This window comes from Hyaena hyaena, unplaced genomic scaffold, assembly GCF_003009895.1.
Source record: "Hyaena hyaena isolate Hyena2069 unplaced genomic scaffold, ASM300989v1 scaffold_707, whole genome shotgun sequence".
Lineage (NCBI taxonomy): Eukaryota > Metazoa > Chordata > Mammalia > Carnivora > Hyaenidae > Hyaena > Hyaena hyaena.
In genome coordinates, this window is record NW_024081342.1 from 945,938 (window position 1) to 970,795 (window position 24,858).

At 36.7% G+C, this 24,858-nt stretch overlaps 1 non-coding gene across 1 annotated transcript; it reads left to right on the top strand.

Annotated features, from left to right (window-relative positions):
* The first annotated feature begins 22,776 nt into the window (after window positions 1-22,776).
* On the top strand, window positions 22,777-22,880 carry LOC120220589. The gene has a single exon (XR_005525630.1). It is a non-coding gene; the product is annotated as a U6 spliceosomal RNA (small nuclear RNA).
* The last annotated feature ends 1,978 nt before the right edge of the window (window positions 22,881-24,858 follow it).

The window sequence follows — 24,858 nt, forward strand, 5'->3', positions numbered from 1 at the left end:
CCTCATTGATTCTCTTATTTTCCATTTTTCTTTTAGAAATATTTTATGGTAAGCCTGTTCACAGCTTTTTAGTGACTTCTTGCATGTACTCCCTGCCTTAATCTGATATGTATGAGGATCCAAATCCTTAATCCTCTTTGTGTTCTTTTAGAGAGAAAGGTATGATTTAATCTTTTTCCCCCCCTCACCCTGGACATTTCCTGTATCTTTCACTCTCTCCATTTCTCTTGGATCTGTTTGTTTCTTTTGGCAATTTGGTATTCTCACACTCAAATTTAAAGAGAAAGGGAGGAAAAGGAACTAAGTATAATCAACAGTAAGGAAAATTATCCAATTTTAAAAAGGCATTTGGAATCGAAGTTGAAAACTTGAGTAAAACTCTCTTAGTGTTTGTAATGCTGGGTTTCTGGTGGTTTTAATGTATGAAGAGACCTGTCTCATTTAGCAGTAAATATTCTAGTGCCACTTACAAAATGTATTGATGTATTTTTCTTTCTTTTTTTTTTTTTTTTTTACAAATAGTTTATCGTCAAGTTGGTTTCCATATAATACCCAGTGCTCATCCCCACAAGTGCCCCCCTCCTTGCCCATCCTCCCCTCACCCCCCAACATCCATCAGTCCTCAGGTTTTGTCAGCATTCAAGAGTCTCTCATGGTTTGCCTCTCCCCCTTTTCCCCACCATTTCCCCCCTTCTTCTCCCCCATGTTCCTCAGTTAAGTTCCTCCTAATCCTCCTATATGTGCAAACATATGATATTTGTCCTTCTCTGCCTGACTTATTTTGCTCAGCATAGCAGCAATCTCAATAATGTATTTTTCTTAAGAGACCTTTCTTTGAAGCTGTGTAGTAGCTTTTCCCTTAACCCCAAACACATAATCAAGTAACAAGAGAGGAGATGTACTCCTTTTCTCTATCAGAACTTATACAGCTAGACAATTAGTCCAATTTACTATTAATATGATTGGAATAGCAGCTTATGCTAAGTTGCTCAGGAGTAGTACTTTAAATCACATATAAAAATGTAGTTGAATAAAAATTTAAGGTCCACAAATTAAAGGGCCAGAACTCTTAAAGATGTGGCAGCATTTCCAAATGTAAGTTATCTGTGAAAGCTCTGTAGAAATAATTTAGTGACCTTCACAATTCTATAGAATCTTCTCCTAATGAAATTCTATTCAAAAGCCATCTATCTTCATAAAATATATGGAAAATTGGAAATGCCTTTACACCTAACTTTCTTTTCGTACAGAATTAATACTTGCACATTTCCTATAATTTCCATTGGTACATTCTTCTTTGTGGTACCGATACAAAACTAACCCCCTTCGTATGATGTTTTAGAAGTCGTACAGAATTTTTTTGTTGTTGTTTAATGTTTTTAAAAATAAGAGTATTTTTAGTGTTTCTACCTTGGTAATGATCATAGTTTGATCTTAGTTTTCTTCGGATGGAAGTTAACATGCATAATGAATGAATGTCTAAATGTTCTAAGGCTCAATCAGTGGCAAAATTGATCTTGAAGGTGGTGTAATTTCACTAGAGATGAATGAATCAATTGGAATAGAGAGTAAGGGTGAGTCCATTAGTGTTATGTGCATCAGATCTTTTTTTTTAAGATTTTGTATTTATACCATGTCCAGTAGTCAAAATTTGTACTTTAAATACAAGTTTCATAAGTATGCTTTTTCAGTATCTGTTTAATTTTTTTTTTCAAATGGGGTACACAAAAAAGTGGAGGTAATAAACAATTCATGTTCTTTTGTAAAACATATTATTTCCTACACAGCCATGAAAAATTAGTTGTGTAAGATTTCAAACACAAAACCATGGCTGATAAAATTTATTTTATAAAATAAAAACTTTGAATGTCTTGTTTTTGTCAGTGTTATGCTTTAAAGACAACACTTCCCACACGGAACCAGGAGATAGCTTTCATTTTCTTTTTAGTTAATGTAAAGCCTAGAAATGCAGTAATACTGAAGACATTTCATCATGTTCACACACACACACACACACACACACACACACACACACACACACTACTGCTGGAAACTTCTAAGTATAGTATCTACCAAAAGTTGTCAGCCTGTATCTTATAATTGCGAATGTATCTGGAGTATGTAAATCACTCACACCCGATTGCTCATTGGGACAGAGATTGGCTGTAGTACAGCCACCCCAAAGTCTTGACTTTGTTGCCTCTCCCAAATTACCCATTTTAATGAGTATATTAAAAATTGGGTTTAAAAAAAGTGAAGAAAAAGAGCTGATTATTTACTTTTATTTTTATTTGTTTTGCTATGATACTTGAAAAAATAGCTTTTAGGACCACCTTGGTGGCGCAGTGGGTTAAGTTCCAACTCTGGGTCTTGGCTCAGTTCAGATTTCACAGTTCATGGGTTCAGGCCCCACATCAGGCTCTGCGCTGATGGTACAGAACCTGCTTGGGTATCTCTCTCCTTCTCTCTGCTCCTCCCCCTCTTGTACACGCATGTGCTCTCTCGCTCGCTCTCTCTCTCTCTCGGTGTAAAAATAAGTACGCTTTGGGGCGCCTGGGTGGCTTAGTCGGTTAAGCGTCCGACTTTCGCTTAGGTCATGATCTCGCATTCGTGGGTTCGAACCCCGCGTCTGGCTCTGTGCTGACAGCTAGCTTAGAGCCTGGAGCCTATTTCAGAGTCTGTGTCTCCCTCTCTCTCTGCCCCTCCCCTGCTCATGCGCTCTCTCTCTCTTTCTCTCTGTCTCTCCCCCTCTCTCTCCTAGAAATAAATAAAAATTAAAAAAAATAAGTACACTTTAAAACAAGAAAAAATAAAAATGGCTTTTAACTCTAGAGCAGGAATAGCATGTATGATATTGAGTACCATAGGGAGACATAATTGTATATTTTTGTGAGGAAAACAGTTACGTCCATCCCATCTAACCACAATGACATTGATTAGAACCTAATCCTATTGAACTTTTTCCAAAGAGTGGACGTTTTAGACTCAGTCTCATTTTGCCCCCCCACCAGGACGTTGATGCTGATAATACAAAGTAGCCGCCCTACAGCTCTGTTTACTTAAAGCTGCAGGTTCATATTTGGTATTTTTGCCATCTGCTTGGTAGAGCTCCTTCGAGCTTACGTGTAGGATGAATCTGGTATGGAGGACATATGCTTGGATGCTCCGGAACAACACAGCAGAGATATACAGTCTCTAGGGCATCTTTGACAAGGGAGCCCAATGGAAGGTGTCTTCCCTCACAGAGAGCACTCGTGCTAACACAGAATTACTCAGTATTAGAAAACGGAGAGTGTGCAAATGGGGGCAAAGCCAAAAACCTCCAGCCATTTTAACAGCATTCCTATTTTTCTTTTTTCTTTTACTTATTTGTAAAGCTGAAACAATGCCACTGTTGTGTCTTGGTGAGACACAGATGCTACAAGTATTGTTCTAGAATGATGTGTTCTTAGTGTCTGTGTCTGCTCAGGTAATAACATGACTGTGTAGCTGTTTAAATGATTTTGTTTCTAAAGATGCAAATGTTCAAGGAAATACAGATTTTTACACAGTAACTTGAATAGTGACTTTGCTTTGTTTTATGATGAGGGCAAATTTCCTGTGGTTTATTTTTCTCTATTTCAAATGAAAACAATGTTATCTCTCCCTCTTCTATTGGGAATATAGTAGTTTCCTCAGTTACACTGGTTAAGACATTTGTGCTCTTTAAATAGACCATTGTATTAGATATAGATTGTCAACTGAATCGCAGTAATAGCTAAATTTTTGCAAGAGTGAATCTTTTGGTGTCAATGCAACCTATGAAATTAACTCTAAAATAATGAGAGATAATTTTTCACCTTGGAGGAAATATGCAATATGCAATAGCAAACTGAATTTAGAGGAGTTTGAATGAATAACACAATTCAGACTGGTAATATTCCCGAAGGTTCGGTTACCTCATAGAAAACTGAATATCTGAATAATTTCCAGTCAGACTAAAAATTATTTGAAAATTAAAAATATCTTTTCTTATTAATTTATTTAGGTTTCTTATCTTGGGATCTTAGAGCAAGAGAATTGGTGTGTGTGTGTGTGTGTGTGTGTGTGTGTACTTAATAGTAGTTATTTTTCAAAGCAGTAGTCTTCTAAGAACTTCTCTAATCTCTCTAGCGTCTAAAATGAGGTGATGTAAAACTCCAAGGTGGTTACTAAATATTCCATACGTTGACACCACCATGAGTGTGGGAGTGGGAGGGAGCAAAATGATTGTACAGAATACATATGCTGCAGAATTAAGGTGGTCTTAGATGCTTTCATTTCCTTTAAAGGGTAATGTTTTTCAAATGAGGAGGATTAAGAGCCTTAAAAAATGGTGATATATGGAGAACATCTGGTACGAAGAGTTTTATAAACGATGAGGGATCGGTGTTAGAAGAGAATATGATGTGTTCTTAAGTAATGCAGGGAGAGAATCTAATAATTAAACTTTTTAAATATGCCTTAAAAATTAGAGGGGTTTTCCCATTTAAATTTGTCTTTAAGAACTCCCTGGAGTGGGGGAATGGTTTCTGTTATAGCCGGTTAAGATTTCTGAGCACCATACTGGAAAAAAAATGAGAAAACAATGTATTTTTTAACTTTAAAACATTTTGACTCTTGGTTGAAACCTGACTCCTGATGAAGAAAATTGCTCTGCGTGGTGGAGTCCACATTATAGACTACTTTCCTAATTCCTCCAGAGCTGATGATGCACTGACACCTGCTACCTCCACTCTGCACAATTATTGAATCCCTTGAAAAGAAGCTGAGTCATTAGGAAACTTTGTTCTAGAGTAAGGGAAAGTGGGTCGTTTTGCTAGACTTGGCAACACGTTCATAGGTTGAAGAGCCATGGTGACAGAGTGACTATCAGACTGAAGTGTGCAGCAGAATCTCTGGAAACCTGATCGCCAGTACAAGTTTTTGGGCTCCACCTGCAATCTCTGGTCCAGTGGGTCTGAACCTAGAGCCTGAGAATCTACATTTCTAACAAGTTCCTAAATGGTGCTGATGCAGCTAGTCTTGGATCCACACTTTGAGAATTGATGTACTAGTAGAAAGTTGGCGGGGGGAGGGGGAAAGACAAGCCTTGGCCAAAAGTTTGGCAGTCTGCTTCCAGGTGAGATGGATGAGGGAGCTACCTTTTATTAGTTACTAGTTACTGAGCTAGGTCTTGGCGTGCAATCTTCCATCAATCTTTGTGAGTTGTGTTATGTAACACAATAACCTGTACAGAATTTCTTTCCTAAGTTAACTTGCCCAAAGTTTAAAGCCAGAGATACAGTTGAACATGAGGTCAGCCTTTCTTTGGCTCTGAAGCCTCATCTCTTTGCATCAAAACAGACTTTTGTGCTTCTTTCAGCAGAGTCTTTATTTCCTTTCTTTTTTGTGCACATATATTATTCAGAAGCTCTAGAGATGGCTTTTATTTTTATGCCATTAATTCCTAAAATGACATTCTGACCTGATAGCCCCCACCGTCAGGTAACACTAATTTTATTAAATAGCAGTTTTGCATATAAGTAATGGTAAAACACAGATGTCAGGAAAGAACTTAAACTTTGTCAGATGGTCTTAGCAAATTAGTAGAGAGAATATGGAAACCACTCTTTAATGAGAAACAACTAGTTGGCCATGAACTATGCTAGGAACTGTACAGACATTATCTCACCTAATTGCAAGTGAGCCCAAGCCTGTCTCAAATAAGGTGGTTGCCTTTGGAATGTGTGCACGTATTGTGCTTGTTTTATCTGAACTGATGGCAGGGTACTAAGTAATACTTCTGTATAAAAGTCACATAACCGTTCTTAAGTTACTCACCTGTTTGGGAGAGTAAATAATTTTAGTACTGCCACAGATAAAAAAGTCACAGATAGGAAAATAACAGCAACATGAGATTCATTCTGAACTGTGGATCGCAGCCATTTAAAGTTTGATTGGCAATATTTGTTTTAAAATGCTAAATGTAATTTTTTAACTTAATATTTTAATTATAAAACAGTTTGTATAGAAATTCAGCTTTATGAAATAGGAAAAATATTCTCAGATGTGTCATTAGTCACGTGTGTTATTAAAAATATTAAATTCAAGTAAAATTTCTGGCAATAACTTGTGGGTATCTTGATGGCAGGGGCTAAGTGTGCATATGTTTTTTGCATGATACATATATCCCAGCATAGTGTCATGTATATGACAGGAGGCAGTAAGTGTTAAATGGGAAAGGATTATTTCTACCGAGATAAACTTAAAAAAAATTATTTAATGTTTTTTTTTTGAGAGAAACAGAGTGTGAGTGGGGGATGGGTAGAGAGAGAGGGAGACCCAGAATCCAAAACAGGCACCATGTTTTGAGCTGTCAGCACAGAGCCTGACGTGGGATTCAAACTCACTGATTGCAAGATCATGACCCGAGCCAAAGTTGGACGCTTAACCAATCCTAAACTTCTTTTTTAAGCTCAAACCAACCTGTTAATTTCTTTTGTGAGAAAATTTTTATAAGTTATTGGTTTCAAATAAGAAGTTGAACTAGTATGTTGTAAATTCCATTTTATTTCAAGCTTTATTAAAAACCTCCCTTACTGATTTACCCTTCTAGATAAATTTTTAAGGTTATTTTATTTTTATATGTGATTTTATTACCATTTGACGTCTGCCCCATGCTGTCTTATTCTATCTTTGCTCCACTGGGCCACAGTTTTAGGTCAAATTATTGATGAGGGGAAAAGATGAAAGATTTGAGATATACACTCTCACCGAGTACACATCTTAAAATAGGAAAATGCATGCTAAGGATTACCTAGAGCTAATGTGCGTTGAAAATAGAAGCATGTGTTGAGTTGAAAGTCAATTTGGGAGAATGTAATAGACTATAATCTGACAGGTGTTAATGTTACCCTCAAAGAGAATAAACTGGAAGCCATAAAAAGTATACATAGCCACTACTCATTATGTTCTCTGATGTTCCTGCTGACTTAGAAGTATGAACATGAAAATAACTAGTTTATGTAAAGTTGTATATTCTGATAATTCAAGATTTAACTTTCTCAAACAACTTTTTCATGTGGGAATTCTTAACTTTAGATGGGTGTAATTTATTTGGCACAATGCTTACAAAATTTTTTATTGTAAGCTTTACTATAGAAAGCATAAAAGACTGACTGGATATATATATATATATATATATATATTAATATTGTCCATATTTTTCTCAAAGACTAAAAATTCCATTATTAGGTATGTAAGGGATAATATCTGATACAATACATTTTTACAATCTTGATGGTATTCATTTGTGCTTTATAATATATGAACAAACAAGTTCTGAAGATTGCATACACGCATGAAATCTGATTTACGCTTGTGGACTATAAGCGTATGACTGCTGTCTTTGAATTCTGAGCACCTTGCATGGACACTCTTGCCTTTATATAGGCTAGGTGTGAATAGCTTTTGATTTCACTTGACTTTAATACAAAATTGTAACCTTCACAAATATGCATCAATCTCAAACACACTGGGGAGGTTCAGTATTTAAAAAAAAACATTTTGTTCTCCAAATTATTTGTATACATAATAATTGATTTGAGAACAATCTTTGAGAGTTTATCATCATTCTCACCTGTGGAAACTTTTGATCCAGCATTCGAATGCTACACATTACCCTAGAGAAATATACAAGTATGTACACTGTAGAACTGTAGTCGCTAAAAAAAATTGCTAATAGTTATCAATGAGAAATGTTTGAACATACTATTATCATATTGTAGAATATTAGACAGTAGTTAAAAGTACTATTCAAAGGGCACCTGGGTGGCTCAGTCAGTTTAGCTTCTGACTTTGGCTCAGGTCATGATCTCGCAGTTCCTGGGTTCGATCCCTGTGTCGGGCTCTGTGCTGACAGCTAGCTCAGAGCCTGGAGCCTCTTTCAGATTCTGTATCTCCCTCTCTCTCTGACCCTCCCCTGCTCACTCGCTGTCTCTCTCTCTCTCTCTCTCTCTCTCTCTCTTTCTCTCTCTCTCTCTCAGAAATAAATTAAAAAAAAACATTAGGGGCGCCTTGGTGGCTTAGTCGGTTAAGCGTCCGACTTTCGCTTAGGTCATGATCTCGCGGTTCGTGGGTTCGAGCCCCGCGTCGGGCTCTGTGCTGACTGCCAGCTCAGAGCCTGGAGCCTGTTTCAGTCTGTGACTCCTTCTCTCTCTGACCCTCCCCTGCTCACGCTGTCTCTCTCTCTCTCTCCCCTAGAAATGGATAAAACATTAAAAAAATTTAAAAAAACAAAACAAAACAAAACAAAAAAAAACATTAAAAACAATTTTAAAAAAGTGCTATTCAAGCTTTATATGCCAGAGTATACGTCTTACCCCATTGTCTTCAATTTTTCTTTGGATGAATGAGAGGAAATAATTCTTTTACCAGGAGATTCTGACTGCCTGAAATGTGCTCAACTTCCTTAACCACAGAGATCATGTCCAATGTTCCCAACCCTGCCCCCCACAACCTTCTCCAACACATCTATGACTGGGGATGAAAGAAGGAATTATAGAGGCATACACAGTGGGATCATTCCCTGCTTATAAAATATACTATATATTTTAAAATAGTCATATTTTAAGCTTGTTAATGTTCTTGTGATAAAAATATACCAAAGACTGTTTGTAAGTATATATGGACATTTTCAGCAGTCAAACAGTCCTATGTAGTCACTACACAGACCAAGGAAAAGACAGTTTATATCCCTGAACAATATAATGTTTATGTAGAGATGTTTGTTTCTTGATGGAATTTATAATACCTATTCTTCTGTAACTTTTTGCACACTATGTTTTTAATTTGTTCATGTTGACAGAAATAGCTACTGGTCATCCATTGTCAGTTCTGTAAAGCAATGGTTTTCAAATCATTTTGACTGGCAGCCACCATGTACACACACAAAATGTTTTCATTGCAAATGAGTACACACAGAGAATTCAAACTGAAGTTTCACATAACAATAGTTATATTTACTATGAATCAAGGGCTCTTATATTTGTTAGCCCATCCTACTTTATCTTAAAAAAAAAAAAAAAAAAAAAAAGATTATAGGGCACCTGGGTGGCTCAGCCAGTTAAGTGGAAGTGGTCGACTCTTGATCTCAGCTTGGGTCTTGATCTCAGGGTTGTGAATTCAAGCTCTGTGTTGGGCTCCATGCCGGGTGTGAAGCCTACTTAAAAATAAAATTACAACCCAGTAATCTGATTTTATCTCAGCTGCTACATAATAATTATAGTAGTACATCAAATTGATTTCTTCTTCTATTTTACTGTTTATGGATATTTTGGTTGTTTTCTACTGCCATTCTCGAGAACATTGCTATCATGAAGATTGTTGTACACATTTCCGGGTCCTCACTTGCTAGATTCTTTCTAGTAATGGAATTGCGTGATGTTTGGGTATGTGCTTAACTTTCATTGATATCATCAAGCTAGTCCCTTGTATATGGCTGTAGTATCCGCTCCCACCAACTGGATAAAGGAGTCTCTATCGCACCATTCCTTTGTAATAACATTGGCCCAACTTTTTAACTGCTGCCAGTCAAGTGGGTATAAAATCATATATCATAGGAGTGCCTGGCTGGCTCAGTCAGTAGAGTATGTGACTCTTGATCTCTGGGTCATAAGTTTGAGCCCCATATTCGGCACAGAGATTACTTAAAAAACTAAAGTAAAATAAAATCATATCTTATAATAATTTCACTTATAAATTCTTTTGTCAGCGAAGTTATATATTTTCATGTGTTAATGAGTCGTTTATTTCTTCTCAAAGATACATTTATGACCTTTGCTCATTTTCCCTTTGCATTTAAGGATATTAATTTATAAACCTTTTATCATGTCCTGAATATTAATATCTTGTCAGGGTTGGAAATGTCATTCTTCAGTTCTAGATGTTTTATTTCACTCTTTTCTTTTGATAAAGGAAATTTCTTAATACAATTAAATTTGTCATTCTTCATGAATTGTTTTTTATTTTTATTAAATTTTTAAAAAATTGAATGTTTATGTATTTTTGAGAGAGAGAGAAAGAGAGAGAGAGAGAGAGAGAGAGAGAGAGAGAGAGAGAGAATGAATGGGAAAAGTGCAAAGAGAAAGAGAGACACAGAATTCATGAAGCAGGCTCCAGGCTCAGAGCTGTCAGCACAGAGCCCAATGTTGGGCTGGAATCCCGTGAACCATGAGATCATGACCTGAGCTGAAGTAGGACGCTTAACTGACTGAGCCACCCAGGTGCCCCATGAATTGTTTTTTAAAATCTTCTTTAGGAAATCCTTTCTCATCACAATATCTTAAAAATATTAAATATATATTTTTAAAGTTTATTTACTTATTTTGAGAAAATGAGAGAATGAGCATGAGTGAGAGGGGCAGAGAAAGAGGGAGAGAGCATCCAATGAAGATCCCTCATTGTTAGCTCAGAGCTAAACGTGGAGCTTGAACCCATGACCCATGAGATCATGACCTGAGCTGAAACCAAGAGTCAGTTATTTAACCAACTGAGCCATCCAGACACCCCTAAATAAAATATTTAATCTACCTATAATTCATTGAATATTATGTGATATAGAGGTCTTGTTTCATTTTTTTAACTGGGTAACTAGCTAACCTGGAACCATTTTATGAAAACCTACCCTTTCTTCAGTGATGAAATATGTCATAAATGGCATGAATCTTTTCCTGAGCTCTCTGTTTGGTTCATTGACCAGTTTGCCTATAGCTTTAAAATTCATGTTTTACCCATTCATTTAACACATATTTATTGAGTGCCTATTGTGCACAGTATGTTCTTTTCTAGATGTATGAGGTAACCCAGTGAGCAAAACAAAGATTCTTGCCCTGTAGAACAGATGCTGTATTACAGGGAGACAGACACATAAACAACAAATATTAAGTAAGCTATATAGTTTGTTAAAAGGCGAGTTTTATTTTCCCTTCTTAGAATAAAAATTAAAGCAAAGAATTGAGATGAATAAGGTTTTGTAAAGTGCTGCAGGATCTAATAGGATTGGCTCATAGGCGGGGCACCTCCCTTCATCTAATGTTCCCTAATCCCTTCAGGGTTTTTTTTTTTTTTTTTTTTTTTTTTTTTTTTTTAATGTGCTATACTGTATAGTTTTTTGATTTCCCCATAAAAACTTCAGAGTTAGCTTGTCAAGTTTCATGAAAAAACTAGATGATTTAAGATGCATAATTAATAAAGCTTTAAATAGTAAATACTCTTGTTTGAAGTCTCTTCCATGTCTGCTATTAGAAATTAATTTTAGTAGGCCTAGGATTATAAATTGACTATTGCTGTCAGCACATCGAAAAACATCATCCCATCGTATTTTGTTTTCTGTGATTGTTGCCAAGATGTCTATTCTTAGTGTACTCACAGCTTCTTTTTTCTTACTGTTTTTAAATTCTTCCTTCTTTGGTTTTCTTAATTTCATTATGATGTGCATAGATGTGAGTTTTTGTTTTTTAAATTTATCATGTTTGAGATTTGTGGATATGAAGTTTGTGAACTTTTGGTAATTCTGGAAAAACTCAGAGCAGTTATCTCTTTAAATATTTTGTCTTGACTATTATCTGCCTGAAACTTGGACTAAATATACCTGGAGGACTGTCTGTCACTCTTCCATCACTCTTAAATAACATATTCATACATTTTGTACCTTTTAATTTCTATAGGCTCCACCTGGATTGTTTCTTCAACTCTCATTTTTTATTTCATGATTTTTTTTTCCCTTCAGCAATATCTAATATGCCATGTTACATTCTTCCTGGTTTTAATTTCAACTATGTTTTTAATCTTTGTTTTATATAAGACCAGCTGTATCATTTTGTGGTTAATTATTCTTTGTTTTCAGTTTTATTTTTATTTCTTTAACACATGAAACCATTATTTTACATTCTCAGTTTTAACATTCTGATATGTGATCTCTCTTAAGATTTGATTCTATTGTTTCTTCAGGCTTTTTCATTCATAGTACCTTATGAGTATCTTTTTTCCTTATTTAAAGTTATATTCTTGGGGCACCTGGTGGCTCACTCAGATAAGCGTTTGACTTTGGCTCAAGTCATGATCTTGCAGTTCATGTATTCGAGCCCCATCTAGGGCTCTGTGCCGACAGCTCAGAGCCTGGAACCTGTTTCAGATTCTGTGCCTCCCTCTCTCTGCCCCTCCCCTGCTCATGCTCTTTCAGATTCTGTGTCTCCCTCTCTCTCTGCCCCTCCCCTGCTCATGCTCTGTCTCTCTCAAAAATAAATAAACATTAAAAATAATTTTAAATAAAGCTATATTCTTTAGAATTCTGTGGGAATTGTTTAGAATATTTGTGTGTCTTTTCCTGCCAGCCATTTGGGAGTACTTCTACTCAGTCATTTTAAATTCTCACTCTCTAATGTGATTTAGGAAGGATGCATGCATTCAAATGTGATTTTTCCCCTACCCTCCTTTCACCTACTGCCAGTGTCAAGAGAGTCAGGTTTATGTACTGTTCTCTTATGTGCGGGCAATTTCTCAACACTGTGCAATGATAATATAACATTTTTAAGTCCTAGATTTTTGTTTCTATCTGCTGGGAATATCCACTATAAACTCGCTATCTTCAACATTACTAAAGGTCATTTCCTTTCTCCTATACCCCATGCAAATGAATTATGTCAGCATTACTAAGTTTTACCATATATGCTCAAGGTAAAATCAGACTTTAGTGCTTACTCATTTCTTGGGTCCCTCTTTCACTTGATTTTAGCCTGTATGGATTTTTTATTGCTTTTGAGTTATACTTTTCTTTTTTAATTGAAAAATGTTATCTGGCTTTGTTATGTTTTTCATTCAGGGTTTCATTTTGCTAGAAGCTGAAGCTTTGAGTTAGTCATTAACAATTTAAAAAATCCATCTCTAAGGTTCTTTTTAAAGTACTTGTTAAGATTCTTTGAGGTTGTTTGCAAATTTATCATGATCGTATCACTCTAGTTCTGTGATTTAGAGGTTGCTTGGGTCTATAAATTGACTTTATGAAAATCCTTGCAACACATAATTTTAGGGAGGAAAAATGTCACGAACGAGAATTAGTGGCTATTGAAAAAAAGACATCCACTGAGATTTAAGAGTCAAATTTGGGGTCTATTAATCTTGACAGAATAATTAGAAAGCTGTCATTTTTCAAGTAGATAGAAAAATGAATACTCTGTAGGACATATAGGACACTCAGAACCTCCTGAGAATTAGGATTATTTCTAAATTTATAAGTGACTGCATATACTTATAGAAACTCTTTTGGTAAGTGTATTTATAATTACGACTTCTAAACCCGGCCTCCCAGCTTTGCTGTCTCAGCATATGATGAGGCTGCACACCGACCTTCCTACCACCTTTTAGATGAGTGCAGTTAGAGGTGCTGAATTCCAACCAGCAGGAGAAGCCTGTTGGCATATGGGGAATACCGAAGTGCTGACATCTTTCTCATCCACCTTCTAACCTTCCATGCAATTTAGATGCTAGTGCAGTCTTATCATACCCAAACAGTAATTTAAAGACTTTTCTCAAAGACTGTATTTCTACCTATTAGGGCTTCATGAACATTGGCTTAATGATTGATTAATGACACCTTACTTAGCATTTATAAGAATGGGACAATCTTAAAGGAAAAAAGGTTTTCAAAACACTGTTTTTTCTTAGTCTTGATAGTATATACTTACTTATGGCTGGGATCTATATTTATGTGAGCATTGGAATTTTTTTCTTGCTGGTCTCTGTAATCCTTAAAAGCTGGAGTTTAAAAGAGTATATTCTTTTCTAGGAAGGTAAGTAAATTATCACTGAGTGTTTCTGAAAGTGGTTATGATTCCTGCTAGTGGAGAGAGGGAAAATTAGTAAGTAAAGAATGAAATGTTATTTATGTTTCTTATAACCGAATGGTTGACCTCTGGTATCCTGTGCGCACATGTAACTATGCATATGCCCACACGTACACATACACCACTCCTTCTGAGCTGGCACACGTTAGTCCAGCTCTCAAATGGTCGTCAATCATCTTAAACAACTTGAATGGTTTGCTTTGGCCAAACGCCAGTGCTTGCAGATTTCCTAGTTGAAGCTTAGTTTACACTTTATCTCACTTGAAAACAGTATTTGATGTGAAATCTGGTGATGTCTTATACCTGTTTTGTTGTTCTTTCCTGATTTCCCTACTAAATAAATATAAATGGGGAAGACCCTGTTGTTGTTAAATTCATTTTTCCAGTAGAAAAGAAGTAATTGAAGCCATTGTGTCCCCTTGATATTTTGCAGAAAGTAAACCTTTCTGGCATAGCTGAGATTTTCTTTTTATCGTAACTGGGACTCATAAGCTTTTGAGAAATGAACCTGAGTGATCAGCCTTAATCAAACCATGGGTATGCATATACAATTAATGAGGTGGATGTGATGAAAGCATGCAAAAGGCTGAGGAAGTTGCTGCCTTTGGTGATCCTTGTTCAGTGGGAAGTTGCTGACTTGAGTATATGTCATGAGCTCATTGTATTTGCTTACTTCCAGTGGGCAGTGCTGGGGGTTTTTCTCAGCATCCCTGACTCCTATCTTTTGGGGTATTACTCTTTATCTTCATCATCTAAACAAACACTGACCAAACAGACTCCACCTATGAGTTTGCATACTTTGTGAGCCAAGGCAAGGACTGTGCTTAATATACCTTGTGTGTTTTGTGTCTTGTTTCACAGTACCTCACACATGATAGGTGTTGTCTTTGTACTGGTAGCTTGGTCATTATGACTGTCGGGCAAATTGCACTGAATGCTGTTCAAGGAATCATATTGTTACCATCTGGTGAAGTAAGAAAAAATAAGTGCAGAAGTACTGTGGTCTTCTCGCTTCTACACTAAAGAGTTTAATTAGGCTTGCGTTTTTACTAGAATGTGCTATTTTTCTGGTAGGAGTTTTCCTTAGAGCAGGGAAAGTACTCCTACAGGTCAGAACAACTTGAGTGATACAGAATTCCCAAATGGAATGTTAGTGATCTCGGCCCTTCGAAGATGAAGCCTAGTGACATACTTTAGTTTATATCAGTTGCTCCATTATTTTCCATTTATCCATCTTGGTGAGAAACATCCTTCCCTTTCTGCTTTTCTCTTACAGTCACCGATCATGGCTGGTGAACAGAACGGGAAATATTTAAAATCAGCTTGCACATGTGATTTTGCTTATGTAAGCTCTGGAGGAGTGTTGCCAGAAGTAGTCATCTTCCCCCACCCCACCCCCCACCCTCAGTCAGGTGGCTTTCCCAAAGGCTTTGGAAATAACAGATTATTGGGAGAATAATAGAGCATTAGAAAGATGTAATAAAATAGAACTTAACGGCTTGTTAAATATTATACCAAGCTAGATTCTGAATTTAAAAAAAGTTGTACAAACATTTATTCTAGCATTAACTTTAAAATGCAATTCCTGGGGTGCCTGGGTTGCTCAGTTGGTTAAGCATCCAACTCTTGGTTTCAACCCAGGTCATGATCTCACAGCTCGTGAGTTTGAGCCCCACATTGGGCTCTGTGCTGACAGCACGAAGCCTGCCTGGGATTCTCTCTCTCCCTGTCTCTCTGCCCCTGCCCTCCTTGGTCACTCTCTCTCAAAATAAAAAAATAAACTTTAAAAAAATCCCACAATTTCTTGATAGCTATCAATTTCTATTAAACTGTATTTGAAATTGCACTTAAGTATTTTACACAGATTAAACAGATTAGAAAGTTTAGTTTTGTCATTGTTAATAAATGGATACTTTACATTTGAAGGTTCATTATCAACTGGCCGGGATAATGATCTCAACAAAAATACAAAGACCACACTTTTGAACTGTCTTTTTTTATAGAGGAGATGGTGTGAGTATGAAATCATTACAGCTCTCACAGTGTGATATAAGCAGAGGTATTAGGAAGTAAGATGACAATAGAACTTTATATATGGCTGGCCTTTAACACAGTCAGGAGAGGTATTTTATTTTATTTTATTTTATTTTTTTATGTTCTTGTAACACATTTTGCTTGCCAAAAGCTGCCATTTTGGGGGGTTGTTTTCTTTACCATGTTTTAGATTATTGCTCTTTTAAATTCTAGTGGAGTGCTGTGCTCTTTAATTTTCATAATTGCAATTATGCAAAATATTATATATGTAAGTATATAAGTATAGTAAGCTAGTTAAGGCTTATTATGACTTCCTATGATAATACTTAAAGGTAATTTTATATTAAAGCACATGATTGTGTATTGCCTTTTGTTCAACATTTTATATGTCCATATTGAAAAAGAGCATAGTTCTATCTTTTCTACATACAACTTGGAACATTGTGATAAACATTAAGTAACATTTTTATCAGAGTTGATATTTAAAGACTGGAAAAAAAAATCCATATATACAAGTGGTTTAAGCAGTGGATTTGTGGGGATTAGAGGATTTCCCAAGAGACTAAAGCAATGTGACTCTAGTTGTGGTCTTAATGTGCTTGAGACAGGCAATAATTCTGCAGAAATGCAATGCTCCAGAGTGTCTTGTTTCTTAATTATAAAAGCTATTCTAGGGGCGCCTGGGTGGCTTAGTCGGTTAAGCGTCCGACTTTCGCTTAGGTCATGATCTCGCGGTTCGTGGTTTCGGGCCCCGCGTCGGGCTCTGTGCTGACTGCCAGCTCAGAGCCTGGAGCCTGTTTCGGTCTGTGACTCCCTCTCTCTCTGACCCTCCCCTGCTCACGCTGTCCCTCTGTCTCTCTCCTAGAAATAAATAAAATAAATAAATAAATAAATAAATAAATAAAAGCTATTCTAATTATTCCATTGTAACTTAAGTTTTAAAGCCTCACTAACTTAGCTAAAATTTCTTTAATTGAGATGGAATGGGGACCGTTGAATATTGTTGTCACTAATAAAATATATAATAAAGAGCAACCCACCACATTCTGATTTGATGTGTTAATAAAAGTTAACATGGTGAAGTTCTTTCTAGTCCTAAATCATTGAATGATATTTCTTAATTCTTACTAAATATTAATGTCTTGGAGTTCTTTGGATTATTTGAATATCAAAATGTGTACGAATTTGGAAAAGAGTTACCTATTTTCTCCCCTTTGGCATTATTTTTGGTGATCCATTTACTTTGTAACCACCTTTCTTTTTTTTACTCGTACCAACATAAGTATCCAATCATTTATCAAGTTACATGGAGTATTACTTTATGCTCAGTGCAATTTGAAAAATGTATGTTTCCTAATTTTAAGAGTCTATGAGAGAGACAGTTGGGTAAGTTCTTGACTGTAGGACCATGTGAACAACCTCCATAATATTGAAATAGGGAGGGAATTTTAGAACCACGAAGAGGGCATCTCAATCAGCTTGGGGCATTAGGGAAGTTGTCTTGGTGGATGCCACATTGGAGTTGAGTTGGATATAACAAGTTAGTGGTGGCTGGATGAAGCTTGGATGTGGGAAGGAGCTGGGACAGAATGGTAGGCAGAGTTAGGGCAGGGTGTGCTGTGCGTTTGGTACACTGCAGTCATCAGTCGGTCCTTATTCTGTGCCATACTTGGGTTACACCAAATAAACCCAACTCACAAGCTCAGCAACCAAAACAACAAGCTAACAATTGTAACAAGTAATCAAGTGAATGATGAATGAACTTTGGAGAATAACAAACAAAAACAGCTTGAAAAGATGTTCAATCACCTTTTGTTCCACAAATATGTACTGAGCACTCTGTATGCAGTGAGCATGGTACTAGAAGCTGAGGAGATAGAACTGATAGTTCTGATAGTACTACAAATATGATCTTTACCCACATGGGTCTCCCTCTAGAGGGAGAAACACATTTTAATAAATCACTGCACAAATAAATATGTAATTATAAGTTGTAGTAAATGCTAATTAGAAAAAGTAAAGCATTTGAGAAACTGATGATAGAGAAGTTTTACTTAAATTTAGGCAGAGGTCAAAGAAACATTTTAGAGGGAAGGGGTGTTATGAATGAGACTTCCAGGAAGAGATGGAGGCAGCGGTGAAAGAGCAAGGGGTAGAATGTTCTAGGTCCAGTGAGGGGAGCATATGAGGAGATCTCAGGTGGAACAGAGGTTGGAAAGAACCTAAAGAAACTAACAGTGCAGTAAAGCACACAAGAGAAACAGTGATGTAATATGAGGCTAGGGAACAATAGAAGACAAGAACTTGGGGGCTCAGGAACTGAAGACTGGTTAATTGGAACAAAGAAAAGTGAGGAACCAACACTTTTCCTGGTCTGTATCAAAGTGGTGCAGTTCAGTCACGGGATTTTTCTTAATACTTTTTTTTATGGCAACATTTCTTTAATGTAGTAAAGAAATGAACAGGTGAAGTAGAAGTGATGAGAATAATCTAAACCAAGAGTGAACGTTTAAAAAAGAATTTCTGAAAGAAATGGAATCTAGTTTGAAATGAGGAGGTAAGTTGAGCAAGTTTGTCTGGACAATCTGCTGAGTGACCGTGAAGCAGAAAATACATAACGATAGAAGATTCAGCAGAACGCTAATGGTACCATTGTTGTCCACCAAGGATATGTAGACAGTGCACTTGGGTGAGCATTCCAGAGTTGAAGACACATAGTGAACATTCAGTAGCTCTTGGAGTGGTTGATGTCTTTGGGATGTAGGGCTAAATGTCTCCTAAACAAAAGATACTCTTCCATTCTGTTCAAAAGGATGATTATCATCAGAAAAATGAAATATTAGTCTCTTTATCATAAAGGTATGTAAACTTATAAGATTTCAGGTCTTACTCCCTATACACACACACACACACACACACATGCGCGCGCGCGCACGCGTGTGCGTGTGATGTCCATGGTGGTATAATTAGATGACTTTGAATGATTTTCTTCTCTTTACCGTCCCCACTTTGAGTTAAAAAAAAGAAAAAGAAAAGAAATCCACCACTCATCAGTCATTGCTAAGCTGTCAGCAAAACTAAAAACATTATCTATTTTTCTATCACTTTTCCAATGCTACATATCAGTTCCCTAGTGAGCTTTCAGCATCTTTTTTCCCCAAATTTCTTCTGCTTATGTTATTGACAAGCTGCGTTAAGGCACAGCCTTTTTCATCAGTTCATAACTTTACACCATGCATTTTAGGGAAGAGCCTCCTCATCAGAAAATAACTCTTTTTCTTGAGAATGAAAACTGTTTGTATCAGTTTTTCACACTCTCAGTACCTTTATGGGTTGTCCTGCTTGAGAGTTCACCCCGAGAGAGAAGGAATCCGGTACATGCATTTCCCAGAAGATCTTTGATCATTGGAGGAGGTGACAGTAGGTTGAACACTTGCTATCTTGGATTTGTGTTTCAACCTAACCCTTACAGGTTCATCTGTGTTTGTAGCTGCTAACTTTACATTAGCTTCTACATGGATCTAATAGTATATTAATAACTTTAAACTTATGGAAACTATTTAACCAATCATTTTTATGAAATAATTATTAAGGCCATCATGTTAACCTCTTAATTTTCAATGTGTACAATCTTTTTCAAGTATCAGAATCACGGTGACTTAAAATACATTTATTTTGGGGCACCTAGGTGCCTCAATCTGTTGGACATCTGACTTCAGCTCAGTTCATGATCTCACGGCTCAGGAGTTCGAGTTCTGCACTGGGCTCTGTGCTGACAGCTCAGAGCCTGGAGCCTGCTTCATATTCTGTCCCAGTGTCTCTCTCTGCCCCTCCCCCACTCATGTCTCTCTCAAATATAAATAATCATTAAAAAAGAAAAAAATTAAAAATACATTTGTTTTCATCTCAATTAGACTTTATAAACTTTAGACAATGTTTATAAAAACATTCTTCTGTTTTAGAATATTTATGGCTTTTAACTCTAACAATTATTTATCATTCCCATGTTTCTGATACGCTACATGATTTTAGTATTTGAGGAAAAGTCAAAGTCTAGAGGAACTTTCTCTATTCCCATATTTTAGTATTTGGAAAGTAAAATCTTAAATGTGAAGTAAATACCATTTCTGTAGAAATTTTGTTAAAAATAATTTGCTGTAAGGCAAAAAGTATTTGTGAAATTTAAGAGCAGAATTTAAGAGCTGTTCTCTTTTTTCTTCTTGAATTAGAATATGCATAATGATAACTAATGTGAAGTTTTACTTAGTGATGTAAGTATTCAACTATAAGAAATATATAGACTGTTTTATTATGAATAGGAATTTTGGAAATCAAAGCTAGAATTGTTTTCATTACATACATTTTAAGGAGAGAAAACATGTTACTTTTAGAAACTGATGAGAATAGCCATATGCCTCAACATCAAGGTCTGTGGTTTAGAAATCTAAAAGGTATAAAGAAATGTGAAGGTAATACAATAAGAGTGTCCTCCACCATTTATAAAAATCAGACATGCCTACAGAGAACATTACCATCTGTAAAGATGGAGAAACCTCAGATGTTGTGTCTTAAAATATGCATATTTTCTGACATTTGGGTAGAATGATATAATTTCTTATGAGTGAACTTGATTCCTGACATTCACTTAAATGCTAATTTAATTTTGGTACAGGGATAGCGAACCTTCCAGATTTCATGGTTGTTGAGTTATCCTGGGATTCTGATAAGTGATTGGGAATAAAAAGGGCCTTCCTCTGAAGCCTGAGCAATGATGGAGACATGAGATATATTCGCAGTAGTTACAAACCTAGAAAGTAAACCTCTTCAGCATAATCCACAGCAAAGCTTGAAACCTCTTGCTTTAAGGAATTTCCTGGTTGCCTTAGGGAGAATATTAATCGAACTCTTTAGGCTTACCCTCCTTAGGAGACTGTTTTGCAGCCCTTGTTGTTTCTACTTTAAAGTCAGGAATTTTAAGTAGATTAGAATGAAGAACAGTGCAGTGCAGCATAAAGTTAACGTTATACTGTTAATAACATTCAACTGAATTATTAATTTCCACCAGAAGTTGTTTTTAAAATAATCAGGATTAACTGTAGGAATAAGGATTGTTTTCCCCTCTTTGCTTCCTTATCCAAAGAATAATTCATTATAATTAAGAATACCGTATAAAAACAAAAAGGGAACATAGCCATAAAAACTTGTTATATTAATGACTGATTGTGTTAATGTACTATAGCTGTCTGATTCTTTATTCTGACAGGGAAGGACCAAAAAAAATGAAATTGTTCCTATTCAAATGGTTGAGTTTTTTGGCCTCTTGAGAACCAGTGGGTTAGGGAACAGTGTTTGGGATGTTTACCAAAAGCGGATAGAATCAAAAGGTGCTGGTTTACTCCTCTCCCCCACCCTCCCCCCCTTATGGTGAAAGAGCCATTGGAAATAGCACAGAGGCAGCGTGGCCTGGGCACAGAAGCAGAGTGGCTGGCAGATGGTACTGCAGGCTGGAGGAGCTGCTGGCAGATGGCACGGACTATTTGAGCAACAGAGACACTTTTTGGCTACCAGTGCTAAGAGCTGGAAAGAAAGACCAGGACAACTTCTCCATGGTGTCAGCTTGTGTACGGAAAAGTTTTGGCAGAATGGAGACTGATAAAAGATACTCGATTGTTAGCTGCAAGAAGAGTGAGGAGATGTTATTAAGTTTCATAAAATGTGCTCCCGGTGGTGTGATTTGAACCTAGTTTCATATGGAAAGAGCCCTTCAGGGATCATCTAAACCAACTATGCTGACTGAATATTTGGATACACTTGTTCTGTTTTTATTACTGAAAAGATACCTCTTCAAAATTTTATAGGTAAGATTGTAGTTTCATGTAGGGATTAGGAGTGGTTCTTGATTGTCAATTTAAAGAGCCTTCAGCCACGTCTGGAATGCTAAAATAATGTGTGGTGAAGTCATGTTTGGCTAACATGACATATGGACTTAGAGCTTTACCAGCAAAAAGTATATAGAATTGGGTCTCTGAATTACTTTGGGGGTTCTGGTCATTACCACATGTATCACATTTGTTTTCTGGAGCCTCTGAAGCCACCAGAGCAAGCAGGCATTTAGTTCCTAATGATTTCATTGGGGCTGCTCCAACTTTTCATTTGTAGCTCTTTCACTTCTCTTTACCTCCTGTCTCCCTCATGTACCTGTTGTTAGATATTATGTTTCCAGAATTAATTAATTTAGGCAACTTTTACCTAGTAACTTTTATCCATAGGCAGTACTTTAAGGAAACCTATAACTGTTATTCTAAAATAATTATTTACATATAGGAAGAACAGTATTAAAAATACTTAGGAATGTTTAAAATGAAATATAAAATTGAAACACATTACCAAAATTGAAAAGCCAATTCCGAATACATTCCTAATAATTATTTCTCCCTAGCTCACTGAAGTTTAAACTGTTAGTCTCTCAATTATTCAGAGAACTGCCAAGATTCTAGATATAATTGAAAATGCCACTGAACTGAGATCAAAAGAAATCTGTAAGATATATTCAAAACGATGTCACCCAAGATGCCTATGAGCCACCAAAATTGCCATCGTTATGATTATTAAACTTTTGAGAAGGCTTCTCTTAGAGATTTTGGACTCTTGCCTTCCCCGGTATTCTGTCAGTCTTTGTGATCTGATTTCTGTCAGAATGCTAGAAGCCCTGATTGGAATAGAAGGCAACTTGAGGAAGCAAGAGGGTATGAAGGCACCGAGATAGTTTAGCATGAGGGAGAACCCATAAGTACTAGTGAATAACTGAAGGGTGAAATGATGTCTTCAAGAATTCAAGGGCCTGCTCACCTTCAGCACATATACTAAAGACTTGGAACGATACAGAGATTAGCAAGGCCCCCGCGCAGGGATGACATGCAGATTCACGAACCGTTCAATATTAAAAATTTTTTCCAAAGGGGAAAAATGTATTTCAAAAGGCCATAATTAAGACATTTAAAATTTTCCAAAGAACAGGTTTGTTTTGGGGAGGGTGCAGTTATAGGGTAAATGTAAGTTTTCTAGAAAATTTCCTGATTTATAAATTTTGATTCCATATTTATTTCAAAGAAAGAGCTTTGATTTTTAACCAATATTTTTCATAAGTTGGAAATTATATTTAAAGCCTTTGTGTGGGGGTGCCAGGGTGGCTCAGTTGGTTGAGCTTCTGACTCTTGATCTTGGCTCAGGTCATGATCTTGCGATCATGGAACTGAGCCCTCTGTCAGGCCCTGCGTTGAGCATGGAGGCTGCTTGGGATTCTTTCTCTCTCCCTCTCCCCTTCCTTCACTTGTGCCCATGTTCTCTTTCTCTCTCTGTCATAAAAATAAAATAAAAAGAAAAGAACCAAACAGAAAATAGATTCTTTGCTTAGAAGACCATGCCTTTCTAGTGTACATCCCAGAGGTATTATTTCTTCCTTGTCTCAATCATTTTGATAGTGATAGTGGCAGTGGTGGTACTATAATGGAAACTGCTGGGTCACACAAGCCAGGCAGCCCTCGTTCTACCTTAGTCTTAGGTCAGCCACATTACTTAATGTCCCAAGATCTCTGTTTTCTCACCAATGAAGTAAAGCAGTTGGCTTTTAATGTCCTATCTTATTTAATCTTTCAAGCTTTCTCTGCCACTCCGGGATACAACTTATTTAAAAAAAAGAAAAGAAAAAAGAAGAGAAAAGATTGGTATTGATTTATTTGGAAGCCATGGTAAAGGAAAGTAAAATCCGGAGAGCATACACAAACAGATGTTTGATTATCAAGCATTGTGAATCTTATTCCAAATTTACAACTAGACTCTTGCATTTCATGTCCGTTTCCTTTTCTGTGAAATGAGAGGATTTATTCAACCAGATGAATCTGTAAGGTTTTTACTGTATCAAATACTGATTTCTAGTTAAGTTCATGATTCTTGTTCTTTTTTTTAAATTTGCTTTTAATGTTTATTCATTTTTGAGAGACAGAGATAGAGACAGAGTGCAAGCAGGGGTGAGAGAGAGGGAAGCACAGAATCTGAAGCTGGCTCCAGGCTTCGAGTTGTCAGCATAGAGCCTGATGGGGGGCTTGAACTCACAGACCTTGAGATCATGACCTGAGCCGAAGTCAGATGGCCAACCAGCTGAGCCACCCAGGCACCCCTCATGATTCTTGTTCTTGTCCTTCTGCAAGAGGAAGCTCTCACTGGGGCATTCTCATCCTTTCTGTACCAGAGTCCCACCGATACATCATCCCTTTTTCCCATCTATCAGTCACTTCCTCTACCAGTGTGATACATTTTAAGCCTTTGCATTCTGGGATGAGAGACATGAAGCCTGCCTTATTCATCCCTGCATCTCCAACATCTAGCCAAATATTTGTTGACTGAATTAATGTAAACATTTCTAGCCATAACCCGACTCGGAGGGCTTTAATTTTTATTTCAGCCTCCATCCATCCATCACTTCCTGTCGCTGGTACAGATTTTTACCTCTTTTCCCCCATGGCTTGAGACCACGACAGTCCCTGCCTTTATAGTCAGGTAGACATCAGGGTGTGGGAGAGTCCGTCACCTGCCTCATTCTCATGGTTAATCATTAAGCATTAGGAACTGGAATTTCAGTCCGTTGTCCATAGGAACAAAGTTTAAAAGTGCTGTTAGCTTTGCTATTTTAGTATAGATACAGTGTAAATTAGACAGATTTTTTTGTTTCCTGGCTAAGGATCTAACCACTATTTACAACCAAATCTTGTTTCCCTGGAAATATATATTCTGGGTTCCAAGTAACTAGTTGGCAAATGAACTCTTGTAAGGCAGCCCATTTGTGAGTTGGAGATGGCCTTTTGGCAGTAGGTATAGAAAGGTACACCAGGATAAGTATGGTGTTGACTTAAAATTTGTAGTGCCT